The 13,913-nt window shown below is 59.2% G+C and overlaps 1 protein-coding gene across 8 annotated transcripts in view; it reads left to right on the forward strand.

The window, feature by feature from the left end:
* The first annotated feature begins 5,484 nt into the window (after positions 1-5,484).
* The window catches only part of BCOR (BCL6 corepressor), a 45,123-nt gene continuing 36,694 nt past the window's right edge, over positions 5,485-13,913 (forward strand). For 7 of the 8 annotated variants that reach the window (XM_040266359.1, XM_040266363.1, XM_040266362.1 and 4 more), the window contains exon 1: positions 5,485-5,868. The gene's annotated coding sequence lies outside the window, so the exon portion shown is untranslated. Of the gene's footprint in view, positions 5,869-6,581; positions 6,650-13,913 lie in introns of those variants that run through there. The other variant, XM_040266360.1, reaches the window with a different exon arrangement.

The raw sequence follows: 13,913 nt of genomic DNA on the forward strand, positions 1-13,913 counted from the left end.
TCTCAGTCGTTTGTCTGTGTCACCGACAGGCCGCTAATGGCCGGGCTTCCAGGCGCTGTGCATTATGCATTAGCCTCCTCTGAGCGCCGCACACAGAAGGTTCTGTCAGGCCTCGCAACACAAACCACCCAGCACCCCCCCCCAACCCCCCCGCACTCGCGGCCGGGGGCTGTGCGGTGGCCAAAGTGCTGGAGACCCTGGGATGCGGGGGTCGGGGGTGGGGGGGCGCGCATCGAGGGCGAAGGCTGAGCCGAGTGGACCTGGAGGGGGAATCGGGGAGGGGTGGGGGAAGTGCCGCGGATTAGGCCGTTTGGAATCCCTCTCCCTGCGCTAGCCCCAAGTTTTGTTCCTGGCTGACCTTCCGTAGGCAGCTGCCCCGCTCCACTCACCTCGGTGCCCGACTTTGTGGGGGCCCAGAGGTACTTAGGGACAGGCCAGCGCCTCGTTTCCATCTGCTGGGCCGTACTCCCGGCCCCGAGCGAGGGGCTGGCGGAGCCTTCCGGATCCCTCCAGTCCCCGGGGTGCTGTCCGCGAAAGGGTTCGGGGTGGTGCCTGTCAGCGGAGTCCCGCGGCTGCCGTGGAGGGAAGCTGCCGAGAAAACGTCTCGGGCCGAAAGCTGCCTTGCAGGGTCTGCGAGCGAAGAGTTGGTGTTCTCCGCCCCCTCTCCCCGCGGTTCCCACTCACTGCCCCCGGCTGGGTAAAATATGAGCTGGAGGGACCGCTAAATAAGCAGCCAGGACGGGTCGTGGCGTCCGAGTTTATCTACAGAAGCATCTAGCCCAGCTCGGCGGCTTTCAGGTCTTAAGCCGGAACCAGGTGGGACGCAAGATGAGGCCTCCCCAAGCCGCCAACACCCATCTACTCAGAAAGCCCCTCAATGTCAACGGTAGTTCACCCACCCGTGCCTGGTGAGAGCCTGAAATCGAGCCCAGACCAGAAATTTTGAGAGGCAGTTGCTGCTACCATGTTGAGGCTGCCTTCTGGACCCTCCTCCGGAGGAGGCCCAATAACCCTTCAAAGAATAGAGCAGCCATTTTCAACCTGGAGACTCCTAAGTCTAGCAGACTCCTACCAGGGAAGGCAGCTACCTTTAGATGTTTCCAGTTAACTGAAATCCCTGGGACAAAGATGCCTTTTGCTTGAGGGATGGACCAGTGGATCTTCTAAGTGGCACCCGTGGTAAGCCCAGAGTTCTTTTACAAAGTGACCAGGAAAGACTGTTCCTGGGGGGTGTTTGTGTATTTTTAAAAATACTTAAAGTAGCTCACAGTATATAAAATAAAAATACAGTCTCTCTAATCACCCCAATCCCACCCATTTCAGTACCCAGCATCACAGAAGAGAACAGCTGCTGAAGAGCCCCATCGGGGCCTATAAAGCTTTATAATTTAGTCCTCACATATATGTTACAAACAAACCCCACACATCATGCTAGGATCCCAGGGTCCCCCAAACTCCAGGTAGGACCCTCACTATGGGATGCATGGCCTTTCCCCTAGGGCTTGGGCAATGAATGAAGGTGTGGAAGAGGACCTGGCCGGCCTTACACAACCTGTCAGGAAAAGGGCGACCAGGCTCCAGGCCTGCTCCTCGAAGCGCCAACCTGCTTGTCCAGTTGCAGACGCTGGATAGAATGGGCAGCAGGAGAGGGCCGGAGAGCCATAGGTTTTAACTGGGAGGCCCTTCCCAGGGAACCAGCGGCAGGTGGGAGGGGGTGGCCCCTGCAGCTCGGTTGAAGCACCTCGCCTTTCTGTGCCTATTTCTTTATTTCTCCGCTGCCTTTGCGGCCTCCCCTCCCTTGAGCTCACTCGCTGGCTCTCTCCCGCCACTGCCTCCTCCTCTGCTTTCATTGAAATCCTCCCCTTGCTGAGTGCCGAGTGTAGCAGCCTGACCCCCAGGTCAGCTCCCAAGGGACTCCTGGGAGGGCAGGGAAGGGAGGGAGCAGGAGGAGTCCCGCACACGCTGCAGGCTCCGAAATGTCCCCAGCTCCCAGAGCCCCTTCCTGAGTGGGGGTGCAAGATGGGACTGCTTCTTCTCCCTGGAACAATGCCAATGAATCGGGCCAATAGGTGTAGGCTCCCTACTCCTCCTCCACCTGAGAGCACTTCAGGAAAAATCTCACCTTTTAATTCCCAGTGAGTCATGAATCCCCTCTCCCTCACACTTACATTCATACCTCTTAGGATTCCCTTAATAAGATATTTTTAAAATCCCACAGAGTTGGAAATGTATCCCCTCAGAAATGGAAGAGAAACCCTTTAATCCCACCAACTTGCACAAAGATACCATGGAAGCAAGACTCCTTAAAAAGGGTGTGTGTGTGTGTGTGTGTGTGTGTGTGTGTGTGCGCTGCAAATTACGTCAAAGGCAAATTTACTGGTCTGTTTGTCTCCAGCATCAAATTTCTCCCACAGTCAGCCCTTCTCTGGCCCCTTTGCATTTACAGCACTGCCCCCCCCCCCAATTCATTTTTAACTCTAGGACTTTTAAAGGTAGACAAACAGGCCCCTTTGTCAGCAGCCCCAGGAAGCCACAGGACTCAGAGAGGCTGCAGGCTCCCGGTTTTCACTTGGTTCCTGGATTTTCCAAAAGTTCTGGATGGTTACATGCAACTTTTAACTCTGGGAAAGGCCCCTGCCTGGGGGGGAGAGTTGGGGAGGCATGGGAAGAGGAGAGAAGGTGGCCGGGCAAGGGGCCAAGGTCTCTGCGGCAGCCTAACTGAGCCGGAAGAGGCTGGCACGGCTCCGAACTCGCCCAGGCCAGCTCTCCCGCGAGGCCCACAGTGGCGCAGCAGCCTCCTTGCCTCCTTGTGGCCTCTGAACCGCATTCAGAGAGTTTCCCCACAAATACCCAACTTCAGCCTTCCTGGTTATTTTAGACTTGTTTTGAATAAAAGGAGTCGCTTCAAAAAGAAATGTTGCTACAACACACAACCAGAGGCCTTTTCTCCAGCTGTCTGTAACTTGCATGCGTTCAGTCTAATAACTTTTAATGTCTGGCCCTAAAATGTCTTTATAAAAAATAGCTTTACAGCATAATAGTCCAGGTGTCTTTCTGCTTGTTACCAGAGATTAAAAAAATGTGTGGGTTCGCTTTCAGAGACATCCACCTCCAGAAAGATGGGGAAGAAAAAGGCATACGTTCTATTATGCAGGCAGGAGTCCTGGAAGCGGTGGCGGCCCCCGCAGGGCTGGGGACTGCTCAGTGGGGCACTTGCCTGCCCGTCTTTTGCATCAGTTGTTTTAAGCAGCTCTGGAGCATGAAGACTTAATTCTGCCCGAAGTTTCAGGTTTCAAACGGTAGAGATGTTTCACTTCTGCTTTGAAAAGAGCTGTTTTTATAACTATACTGAGAACTAAAACAGAATAAATAAAATCGCACCTAACACCAATCCTACAGTCAGGATTAAGTCTAATTTTTTTAAAGGGATCTACTAGCTAGAGCTGATTTTGGCCTTGACCTTGACTTAGTAATCAACTTGAGATGCTTTTGATTATTTTTGGTATGGAGACACTCCAGGATATTTTAAAACTTTCCGTGTGGATTTACGAGCCACCTCCATTTCAGATTGATGTTCTCATCAAGCTTGCACCATCTTGTCCTTAGGCAGAAAGAGACTCCCCCCACCTTCAGCATAAAAAGACCCTATCCATTAACCGAGTGGGGTCACCTATTGCGGTGACGTCCCGGCCCGCGGTCTGGGTGCGGTTAGGCCGGAACACCCCTCCCCCCACTCCCATCCCTTCCCGCCTGCTTCTCGAACTGGGGCTTCTCAGCTCGCCTTAGAGGCTCTGCGCTCCGGGGAGGCCGGAACCTCGCCTCTCCGCTTCCCCCTCTCGCCTGCCTGCCCCCACCCTACCCACCACCCCCGCCCGCGCGCCCAGCGCCGCGCCGGGTGCGCTGGAGAAGCTCAATACGTGTCAATTGAATTGAACTGCTGCGGGCGCAGGCTGTACGCTGCCGCCGAGCTCCGATCAGCACGACGTTACCGAGTGGAAATTTATGGAGCGAACGGTGTAAGCCAAAAGTTGCTCCTTGCCAAGGAAAATAAAACGCGGGAGATAATCTCCCGAGGCAGGGGTGAGGGGCCAGGACAGACCCTCCAATCATCTGAGATGCAGATTGTGAAATGCACGAGAACGGGGAGAAATTCTGGTGAATCTCCGCTCCCCTACCGCCCCCACCCCCGCCTCCTGGTGCCCCACGGGCTGCCTCCTCCGTCCCCCGCCTCTCCAGACAATTCCCACACAATCGAAACGTCCGGGGAACTCGGGCGCAGAGTTCGGGCGGAACGGCCACCGATGCTCAAGGTGGTGTCTAAAGGTAATTCTTGACACCGAAATGGGAAGGGGCTCCTCCGGGAGGAAGGGGCGATCCAAGGTGGGGATGGGCACCGACGCGCACCCGCTAGGCTCCACTGGGTCTCGGAGGGGACGCGCGACCCGGAGAGCGCAGAGCTGGTGGCGAGAGGAGGCAGCGGCGGCTGCCGCTGGGGTTTGACAGCTTTGGCTGAGCGGAGTGCGAGGCGCTTTATGGTAATTGCGGTCCTCCACTGGCCTTCTGGGTAGCGAGGGGAGTCTCGGCGCGCGGCTGGGAGAGCCGCCCCCGCCGCCCCCATCCCCTCGGCTTAGGATCTGCCGGCCGCGCCGCCGCCGCCGCCGCCGCCCGAGTCGGTCTCTGGTTCGCCCAGGACGCGCGCCCGGGCGGGGTGTGCGCAGCCAACTCGGTCCGAGCGGCGGAGGGGAGGGCAAGGGGCGGGGGGGGGGGGGCGCCACCCAAGTGGTCTAGGGTTCGGACCCAGAGAAGCGAAACGCTCCGAGGATCGATGACGGCTGGGGAAACTCGGGCAAACCTTTACTGGGGAATCACCCCTCCGAAACCCCACCGCCGAGGCGCCGCAGCGGAGGGTGAGCGGAGGCTGGGGGAGCTCAAACTTGCGAGAGCTGGAGGCGGCGGCGGCGGGCGGGCGGGCGGCTGTCGCCCGAGCGCTGCGCCTGCGGGGGGAGGGGAGGCGGCTGCTGGGAGGGAGGGAGGGAGGGAGGGCGAGAGGGCGGAGGGAGGGGGAGGAGGAAGAGGAGGGAACCAGGGAGGGGGGACGCGTTGGGATCGCGGCGTGCGGCGGCAGACGGAGCCCAGGCTCCCAGCGGCAAGGTGAGCAGAGCTACGCTCCTCGCTGAACGCGGACGGAGCTCGGTGGCTGCGGGGGAGACGCGCCGGAGCCGCGACCGAGAGCGGGAACGAGGCGGCGGCGGAGGGGGAGCCCGTGAGCCGCCGGGCGGGGAGCCCAAGCCGCGCTGTCGCCGCGCAGGGACGACTTGGCCAACACACTCACACACTCACACACACCCAGCCCGAGCGGGCGCTCGCGGCGAACCGTCAACATGGCGCTGGGGCTCCTGCCCGAGTGCGGGCGGCAGCAGCGGCGGCGCGGGAGCTGCTGAGCCCGACCGAGCCCGGCCCAGCCGCTGAAGCCCCGAGGATCGCGCGGGGTTGTCGCCACCTGCCCGGAGGCTTTGAGCCCGCCCCGCCCCGCCCCGCCCCCACCCAGCCCAGAGCCCACCCCTCGGCGGGGCCGACCCCGAGGGCAGCCGGCTGGCAGCAGACGGCGAGGGAGGCGAGCGAGCGCGGCGCCGCGAGCGGGCTGCGGGCAGCCGGGGACGGCAAACTTTGCTGCTCGCCGCGCTTCCCCGGCCCGGCTCCTTCTTCCGTCGCCAACGTCGCCACCCCACTTTCCTCCAACCCCGCACACCAGTTCCCATCCACCCCATCGCCCCTTGCTCCTCCTCGCCGCCTCGACTCTGCTCCGGGGAAAAACTTCAAAGCGCCGGATCGCAGGCTCTCTGCTTACTCCCCGGCCAGGGATTTCAGGTCAGTGCCCGGAACACCTTTCCCCGGGGGAGGCGGCGGGCTGCAGTCGGCCCCCTCCCTCGGGGCCCCCACTCGCGGCGGGTGGCTTCTTTTGACTCTCGCGTACCCCCTCGAAGCTTGCGCCTCGCGCTTCACTTTGGCTGCTTTGCTCGCTTTCATTTTTATTTCCTATCTATAAGTTATTAAAAATGCAGCCAACCTAAGCGGCTCCAAGTGGGCTCCGGGGAGGGAGGGGGCGCGGCGTGGGGGGGCTGCTGCCTCCCGGGGGGCTGGGAGGAGAGCGGGGAGTTCACGGAGTGGAAGTTTGCAGCCAGTGTGTGCCTGTGTGCGCGGGAGCGCGGTCGTCGCTGAGCGCCGCGAGTCGGGCGCGGGGGGGGGGGGGGGGCGGGGGGGAGCTGGGCTGGAAGCTGGGAAGCTCGGCTCGGCGTTAGGTCGCTAGCAGGAAGGGGAGGGCGGCGGGTTCCCGTCTGCTTTCTTTTTCGACTCGGGAAAGAACTGTAAAAACCCCCAGCCGCCGCTGCCTCGTCTTGCCTCTCCGGGGGCCGCTCGTTCCTGCTCGTGGAACGACGGCGTGTGCGTGCGCAGGGTGTGTGTGGCGGGCGCCCCGGGCCGAGCCGAGCTCGACCTGCTGCCGCCGCCGCCGCGCAACTCGGGAGGGGAGTCCCGGGTGTTTTTTTTTTTGGCTTGCTCCAAAGCGCGAATCACGTGGATTAAAAAAATATATACTAGGAAATCGAGCAGAGCGAGGGGTTCCGACTCGGCCCGTCCACCCGCCCGCCAGGTCAGACGCTTTGTTTTGTAAATGTTCTTTTAAAATTTTAATCTGCGACCCTGGTCCACCCCCACCCTCCCCGCGACGTTGTAGGGTTGGTTTCAAGTTGTGAGTCCCCAGGGGCGGGGGTAGATCGTGCGGGGGCGGCGGCGGGAAGGGAGGGCGAGGGGGTGGGGGCTAGACCTGGGCAGCTACGAGTCTGGTGGGAAGCCCTGTAGGGCGTGTGCAAGTCTGTGGCCGGAGGAAGTTGGTCCCGCTTGGAGGGCGTGCGGCGCGGAGGCTGAGGGCGAAGAGGAACTTGCGCACACGGCGCGATCCTCCGCCGAGGCGGGGAGGGAGAGGCGCCTCCGCGCCGCGGGGCCCGCGCTCGAGCAGGCGGGCGGCTGCGCTGCAGAGCCTCCGCCAACTCGGGGGCTCGGGGTGGCGGCGACGTGCGCCGGCTGTTTACCAAGCAAGCCCTGGGGCGCCGTGTGCGGAGTAGGGCGGCTCGAGGCACGCGTGGTCCCGGTGGGCTTCCCGCCGCCTGTACCCTGGAGTGGGCACGTCCCCCAGTCCCTGAGACGGCTGAGCCTGGCTTCGTGTAGGCCGAGGCCGGGCGAGGCTTAATTTGCTGTTAATGAATCTTTCCCAGAAAGTCCGCGATCTTCAGCTAGTGAGTGCCCGCGCGCGAGGACGCGCGCCGCCGGCGTCTGAAGGGTGGGGGTTGGGGAATGGAAGAGCGAAGGAAGGGGGAGGGTTATGTGTATTTAAAAACAAACCTTAAAAAGAAACCAGCGCGCTTCAAATAGGTATCCGTAGAGCCTCCTGTGTCTAGACTACACTGCTCTGGGTTTTAGCTTTTTTTTTTTTTTTTCTTTTTTTGAGATTAGGCCAGGGATGGGGTAGTGCTCTTTGGTTCTAGGGGTAGCCTCCTGGAGAAAAATCTTTTAAATGACTTGGGAATAAAAAGGCAGAGGAAATGGCCCACCCCAGAAGGTGGTGGGTGGTGAACGCAGACAGACTTGAGTATTTCTAGCCATCTGACACTTCCTGTGGCACTGGAAACGGACACCGCGGGCCGAAATCAATCCTTACGAGGTGTTGGATTCGGTTTTGCCAACAGAATTGCTTGTGTGGAAGGCGTTTTAAGTGTCGGCCTCCGAGACTCCTGTACGTGGACACTTGGAGAATACGTTTGCATAGCGACCCTTCCCACTCCACCCCCGATCTGTTGTCTGGGCTTTGCAGTGGTGGTTCTCGTGTTTATTTGGGCCATGATTTCACCGCGTGGAGGAAGGGTGGAGATGGTGGTGATTAATATGCCGTCCAGGTTTAATCCGAGGCCGGCCTTAAGTATGCGGGTTGACGCCGCCACTCACCGGGATTGCCTGAGGTAGTGAGGGGAGTGCGCGGGGTTCGGGCGCCAGGCACTCGGCGGGCAGGCCGGGGCTGGGGCTTGGATGGCCCCAGCGCTGTCCTTTGAGGCGCTGTCACCAGTAGGTGACTGAGAGTTAATTAGGAAGTGTTCTCCGGATCAATGGGCCGCACAGCTCATTAGCGATTCTCTCCAGCTCTTTGCAGGGCCGGCCGGGCCTCTGCCTCCCACACAGGCCGGGGCCCCGCGGCCGGGGCTGCGGGGAGCGCCGCTGGGAAATGGGGAGAGACTGGCGGCGAGGGGCGGCGGGGAGGCGAGTGTAACTTCCCCGGCAGCGTATTGCGTGCGGTGCCCCGAGGCCCCGCGCAGCCCGCTTTTTCTTCCTGCTCTCGGTCGCCTCGACTGTGTCTTTAACTCGCTCCGGCTCGCGTAGCTGCCTGGCTGCTCCTCCCCGCCTCCCTCGCCTATCTCTTGTTCTCTAAGCACGACGCCTGTGCTCCCCGCCCAGTTTGGGATTAGACAAGATAAAAATAGGGCTGCCCAGCGCGCAGAGCTGTGACTGTGTCCCGGCAGCCGGGCTGGCGGGAGCGCTGGGGGCCGGGGCGGCCGCGCGGTGCGCTCGGGGCAGCCCGCGCCCGGAGGCTCCCAACCCCACCCCGCCGCCGGTGCGGTCACGCTCCAGGGTTCGGTCCGCCGGGAAGCCGTGCGGGCAGGGGGGACCCGGCAGGGTCTCGGCGCTCTCGCGGGTGTTGTTGGTGTGCCTGTGATAGATCGGTCTAGACAGGCATGCAGGCTCCCTCCCGGCTGAAGGACGGAAGAGAGGGGGGGCGGGCCTTGGAGGCGGCGGCAGACTCCCGTGAGCCGCGAGTGAGCGAGCCACCCTGCGGGCCCAGCGACCAAGGGTGAAGGGAAGGCTGCGAGGATTTCTCTTAACCCTTTGAAGGCGAAGGGGAGAGTGGGGGTGGGGAGTCTAGTAGAAATTCCTGGAGGCCAAGTAACCTCTAGGTTGGAGGGGGCGGGAGTCTGGACCCAGGGTTTGTCTTTTTCTGTTCTGTGTTTGCACGCGGACATCCTGGTGCATCCGGCTCGATTCTTCGACGAACCAGACGCAGCTGCTAGGTGATCTAATTTGACCCGGTACTTCTTAATGGGGGAGGTGTGAACACACACAATGGGCTCCTCTCACTTAAGGAAGTGAGTTTGGGAGATGCATAGGTTAGATCTCAGTGTTCCCAGCGGCCCGGTGTGGAAAGGTCTGCTCAGAGCTTTAGTGGGGTGGGGCCTCTGACGGAAACTGCTGCCGACCCAAGCCTGAAATGCTCGGCCCTTGTGTGCAGGTATGCATGGGAGAGAGCAAAAGGGTCCTCGAGTTGTCTGTGTAGAGATAGACTTTTAACCATGAACTTGTGGAGAGTTCAGATCAGATATGTTCAGGGAGACAGCGTCCAAACAGGAGTTGGACGGTGATGTGTACAATGTATATATGGACACATACAGGGGACTCAACCTTGGTCTAAAATTTTAATACAACTCTTGAAGGCATTGGTCTAGCTTTTGCAGAGGTAGACAATTGGTGGGTAGGTTACTCTATATAAAAATGAATCATTAGTCACACTCCTCTCCTTCCCCCTTCCTCTCCCTTTTAGGGATTGTAATCTTAGGGGAATCCTCTAGCTACATTTAAACTACAAACCGACATTGGTCTGGTCTGGGCATGAACCACATTATAGGCAAAGCAAGAATGTAAGTCGTGGGGAGAGGTGTATGTGTTAGACAGGAATGCACAGATTAAGATGTGTGCCTGAATGACATGTGCTGAGACAAATCAAGACACTTGGGCTCCGATGCCCACACGGAACAAGAGATACAGAAGAGATAAAGAACTGGCCAAGAGGAATGTAAACATGGATATGCAAATACTGAGACCTAGAGCTAGATTCTAGGAGAGAAAATCCCAGACTTTGTTGAGCTGGAAACTGGGGCAGAATTTCTGTAAGTTCGTTCCAGAGACAAAAGCCCATTTAAAGGTGTGAAGAGGGTCACTTGGAAACACAAAAAGCATTCATATGCACACATCCACGCTTAGATACACAGGCTGAATGACAAAAACTCCTCAATGCCTGATGGAGACTTTCCTGCCCAGGGAGACCGACCAGGGCACGGAAATGTGCACCACACAACCACATTCACACACTCATTTACGTGAGTGTGTCTTTGGCTAGAGGGAAACAGGGCAGAGGCTAAGGTTGGATGGTCCTCAGTCACTAAGATTGCTTCTGGTTATAGTTTCTTCCTGGCTAGAGTGGGAAAGAAGGTATGTCTTGACCAGGTTGGAGGGTTTCTAAAAGATTTCTGAGTTCTTGACCTTGAGAGGATGGAGAGTGGAGGAAGACGAGGAGTAAGCGTCCCACTCCTGGCTGGGGAGGAAGGGACGCTGTGCTGCTCTAAGTCTTGTTTGCTAAGGTTGGTGCACAGGGTCTAGTGAACCGAAAGAAGTGCGAAGTTCGGCCTCTGGGCGAAATCAAGGGGAGGTATGTTTTTTTTTTCTTTTCCTGGAGGAGACCTTGCGGGGACGGCCTGCTCGGTAGGGAGGATTAGCAGGCGCCTCTGTGACCCCAGACGTGCACGTAAACTAGGCTTGGGTTTGGTTTGCCCGCGGCGTCGATTTGCCGCGGTCCCTCTTTGTCTGAGCCCAGCCGGGAATTCCAGCTTTTATGGGGAAGACCGCACTCGGGTGGAGCCCGCGCTGGGTCGGGCGGGGCAGGGCTGGGCCGCGGGGCTGGGAGGGAGGCTCGCCGGCCGCCGAGCCGCCCGAACCCCTGCATGGTCCTGGGGAGTGCCCAGCGGCCTCGATCAAGCCACCTCGGTGGTTTCCTCGAGGGCGCCAGGCTCGGCCGACTCGGCACGGCGGGGCAGGGGGCGCGCGGGTACACTTGGGCCGCCGCGCCGCCCCCCTCCCCGCGGGTCCCACCCCTCCCCCGCCAGTCCGAGGCCGAAAGGAGCTCTGAAGGCCCTTTGTTAGGCTCCAGGGTCACACCCGTGGCCGAGGGGCCGCGCCGGGGCGGGAGGGCCTTGCTCTGCGCGAGAAGGTACGTTCTCCTGGCTCGGAGGTCTCCAGCCGTCTGCTCACACGGTTCGGGCCTGGCGGTGCCTCGCCCAGTTTGTGGAGGGGAGGCCGAGGCCCGCCCAGCCCGCCTGGGCTGCTTCGCCCGAAAGTCCGGCCGGCAAGATTCCGTCTGTTTGCAAGGCTGGCTGCGCTGCCGGGGCCTAGGTGGTGGCGCCCGCTTGAGTAACAGCCGGGGTAGGAGTGGAAGGTCTCACGCAGCCCCCGGGGCGGCCCAGCCTCCTGTGTCTCGAGCACTTGGTCGAGGACGTCTACCAACCCCCGGCCCAGGACCGACGGCTTAGGCTGGTTTCTCCCCATGTGTTTCTCCGCAAGGGGTAGCCGACTTTTTGTTGGATGAGAATTAAAGAACGAGCTTTTCCCGCAACGTTTTGGTAGAAGGTCCTCTTTCCCATTACAGGCTCATTTCCACCTGCTCCCAGTCGAGGATCTTGGAAATTGGCGGGGGGGGAGCCCCCGCACTTAGTTATTCCTTAGAGCCAAGTCTCCCCGCCAACCATTGCCCCTCAGCACCCACGGGCTCCGGCGCCCCGTGATTAGCGGGGAAGTCCGCTAGGAGAAGATCCTGACAGCATAAAATATAATTTGTGATCTAAAAGACAGTTTCCAGTATAATCTCATTATGCACCACAGACTCCCGGTGTTATTTTGTGGAAGGCGGACAATGATCAATTTACATTGACCCGGGGCTGGGCGAGCTTTTAGATGGTAATTGCCATATTGATTTGCATGCAAAAAGGAGACCTGCTAAAATTAAAGACCGGAAGCTAAATTAAACTAAATTTATTGTCTAGGTGCAAACCGGAGAAACTACTGGGGGGATGGGGGTGAGTCAGGTCAGGGTGCCAAGGAGCAGACCAGGTGAGAAGCTTTGGAACCTCAGAGGGTTGGGAGCTGTCTTTGCCCTGGTGATTTCAAAATGTGAGGAGGGGGCTTGTTTAGGGTATGGAGACCCAGTGGGGAAAAAGTTATAAACCGGCACTACTGCATTGAAGGCACTAGGGTCTTTTAATGCTAATAGTAACTGCTAGGGGGGAGAGAGGTTTATAGGGCTATAGGGGTCTTCTTGAACCGTTTCCGGCACCCCTCATTTCTATTGTTCTACCTGAGCGCTCACAGCCATGCCCAAGGACACGCAAAATTCTTGGCATCTGAAGCGTTAAAAATTTTTGTAAAGGCAGGCCGTTAACCTAACCCCCCGCCCCCCAGCCGTTAGGTCTTTAAGAGAGAACGAGAGTAGGGGGCGGCTCTGCGTCCGCGCGCCACGCCGCGAGCAGGCTTGGACCGTTGGAGGCTGCGGGACTTCCTCCCTGGATCAGCCCCAGACTCGGTCCGACGCCGATATCTTCCGGAAGCTCTCTCCAGGTGCCCCAAGTGGCGGGGGTCGGGGATGGTCTGCCGGGGTCGGGGGTCGTCTCCCTGGAGGCTGGAAGGGCCTACACGGAGAAGGTGGGAGGGAAGGTGGGGGCTGGAAATCCTGCCCCAATTGGCAGTTATCTTCAAGGCCGGAAAGTTTAAAAAAGAGAAAGCCACTGGCCGGGAGCCAGGGCCGACCGGGCCGCCGGGGCGTGTTCGGCTGGCTAGAGGGGTGAGGACCCGGCGCCGCCATCGCCTCGATCCCTCCCGTGGCCGAGGCTCTGGCCCGCCCCAGGGGCTCCTGGAGCCATTTCGCACATCCGGAGCCTCGACCTCTGGAAGAGACACCCGCCCGTGGCCTCGATCCCGCCCGTGGCCGGGAAGCCACAGGGGCGGCTGAGTGTCCGGCGCTCCTGCCTGTTCACCTTCCCACCGAGCTGAGCTGGAGACGGCCCTTGGTCCTGAAGTCGGCCGCATCTGTGGCAACGGGTGTGGAGAGTTCCCGGAACTTCTGAAAGCCCGGGACAGACCCGAAAATTGAGGATGGGGTGGGAAGGGGATGCTTAACGCTGACACTGCGCTTCTGGGATGAGAAGTTGGGCAATGAAAAGATAATCCCAGCTGCCAGATGGGACTTGGGACTTGGCCACTTCCCCCTCAGTTCCCTCCCCAGCCCACTTTGGTACTTGGGTCCCTAGGAAAGGTAGGTGTAGGTACTCTTTCCAAAGGGCTTTTGCTGTACCTAGATAACTTGATTTATTGCTCCATGTGGCAAAACTAGGGTGGCAAGCCTAGTTCTAGTTCCAGGTGTCAGCACTTTAGCGCCCACTTTCTGCTGCCTGTTCTGGTCTCCTGGAGGAGGAGAGTGTAGAGTTTTGTGGGGATCCCTGGCCTCACACTGGGGTGTTCCAGTGCAGGGTGATGTGTAGGATGTCAGTGGAAAGACTTCATATGGACCAAGTGATTTTTCAGTGTAGAAGAAACTAGGGTGCAGGCTCCTGGTAGACTGAGTTTCCTAGGTGCTGAGTGCTATCCTTTTACCCTGTGTTGGAGTAAAAGGGCCGAGAAAGTTTCCCGAACTTCTTGGTAATTCCGAATGGCACAGTTTGACCAATACTTGGCTCCTCTCCGCAACTCCAGGACTGAGTTTGACCGTGGCCCATTTTTACTAGCTGTGTGACCTTGGGGGCAAGTTATTTATGGCCTCTGAGCCTCAGTAAGTTTCTTCATTTGTAAGACTGGGAATAATTATCCACCTTTAGGATCAAAGAAGACTACTGGGCACATAGTAGGCCCTGAGGATTAGTAATTGCTTTGAATGACTGGTCAGGTTCCTATAGGTTGCTTCTCCATTTCCTCCTGCCCCTGAGGACACCGAACAACCCCACCCCACCCCCCGGGCACCCGCGGAGGGGAGGGGTGGAGGGGGGGGGGGGGGG

The sequence above is a fragment of the Oryx dammah genome, unplaced genomic scaffold (assembly GCF_014754425.2).
Source record: "Oryx dammah isolate SB20612 unplaced genomic scaffold, SCBI_Odam_1.1 HiC_scaffold_23, whole genome shotgun sequence".
NCBI lineage: Eukaryota > Metazoa > Chordata > Mammalia > Artiodactyla > Bovidae > Oryx > Oryx dammah.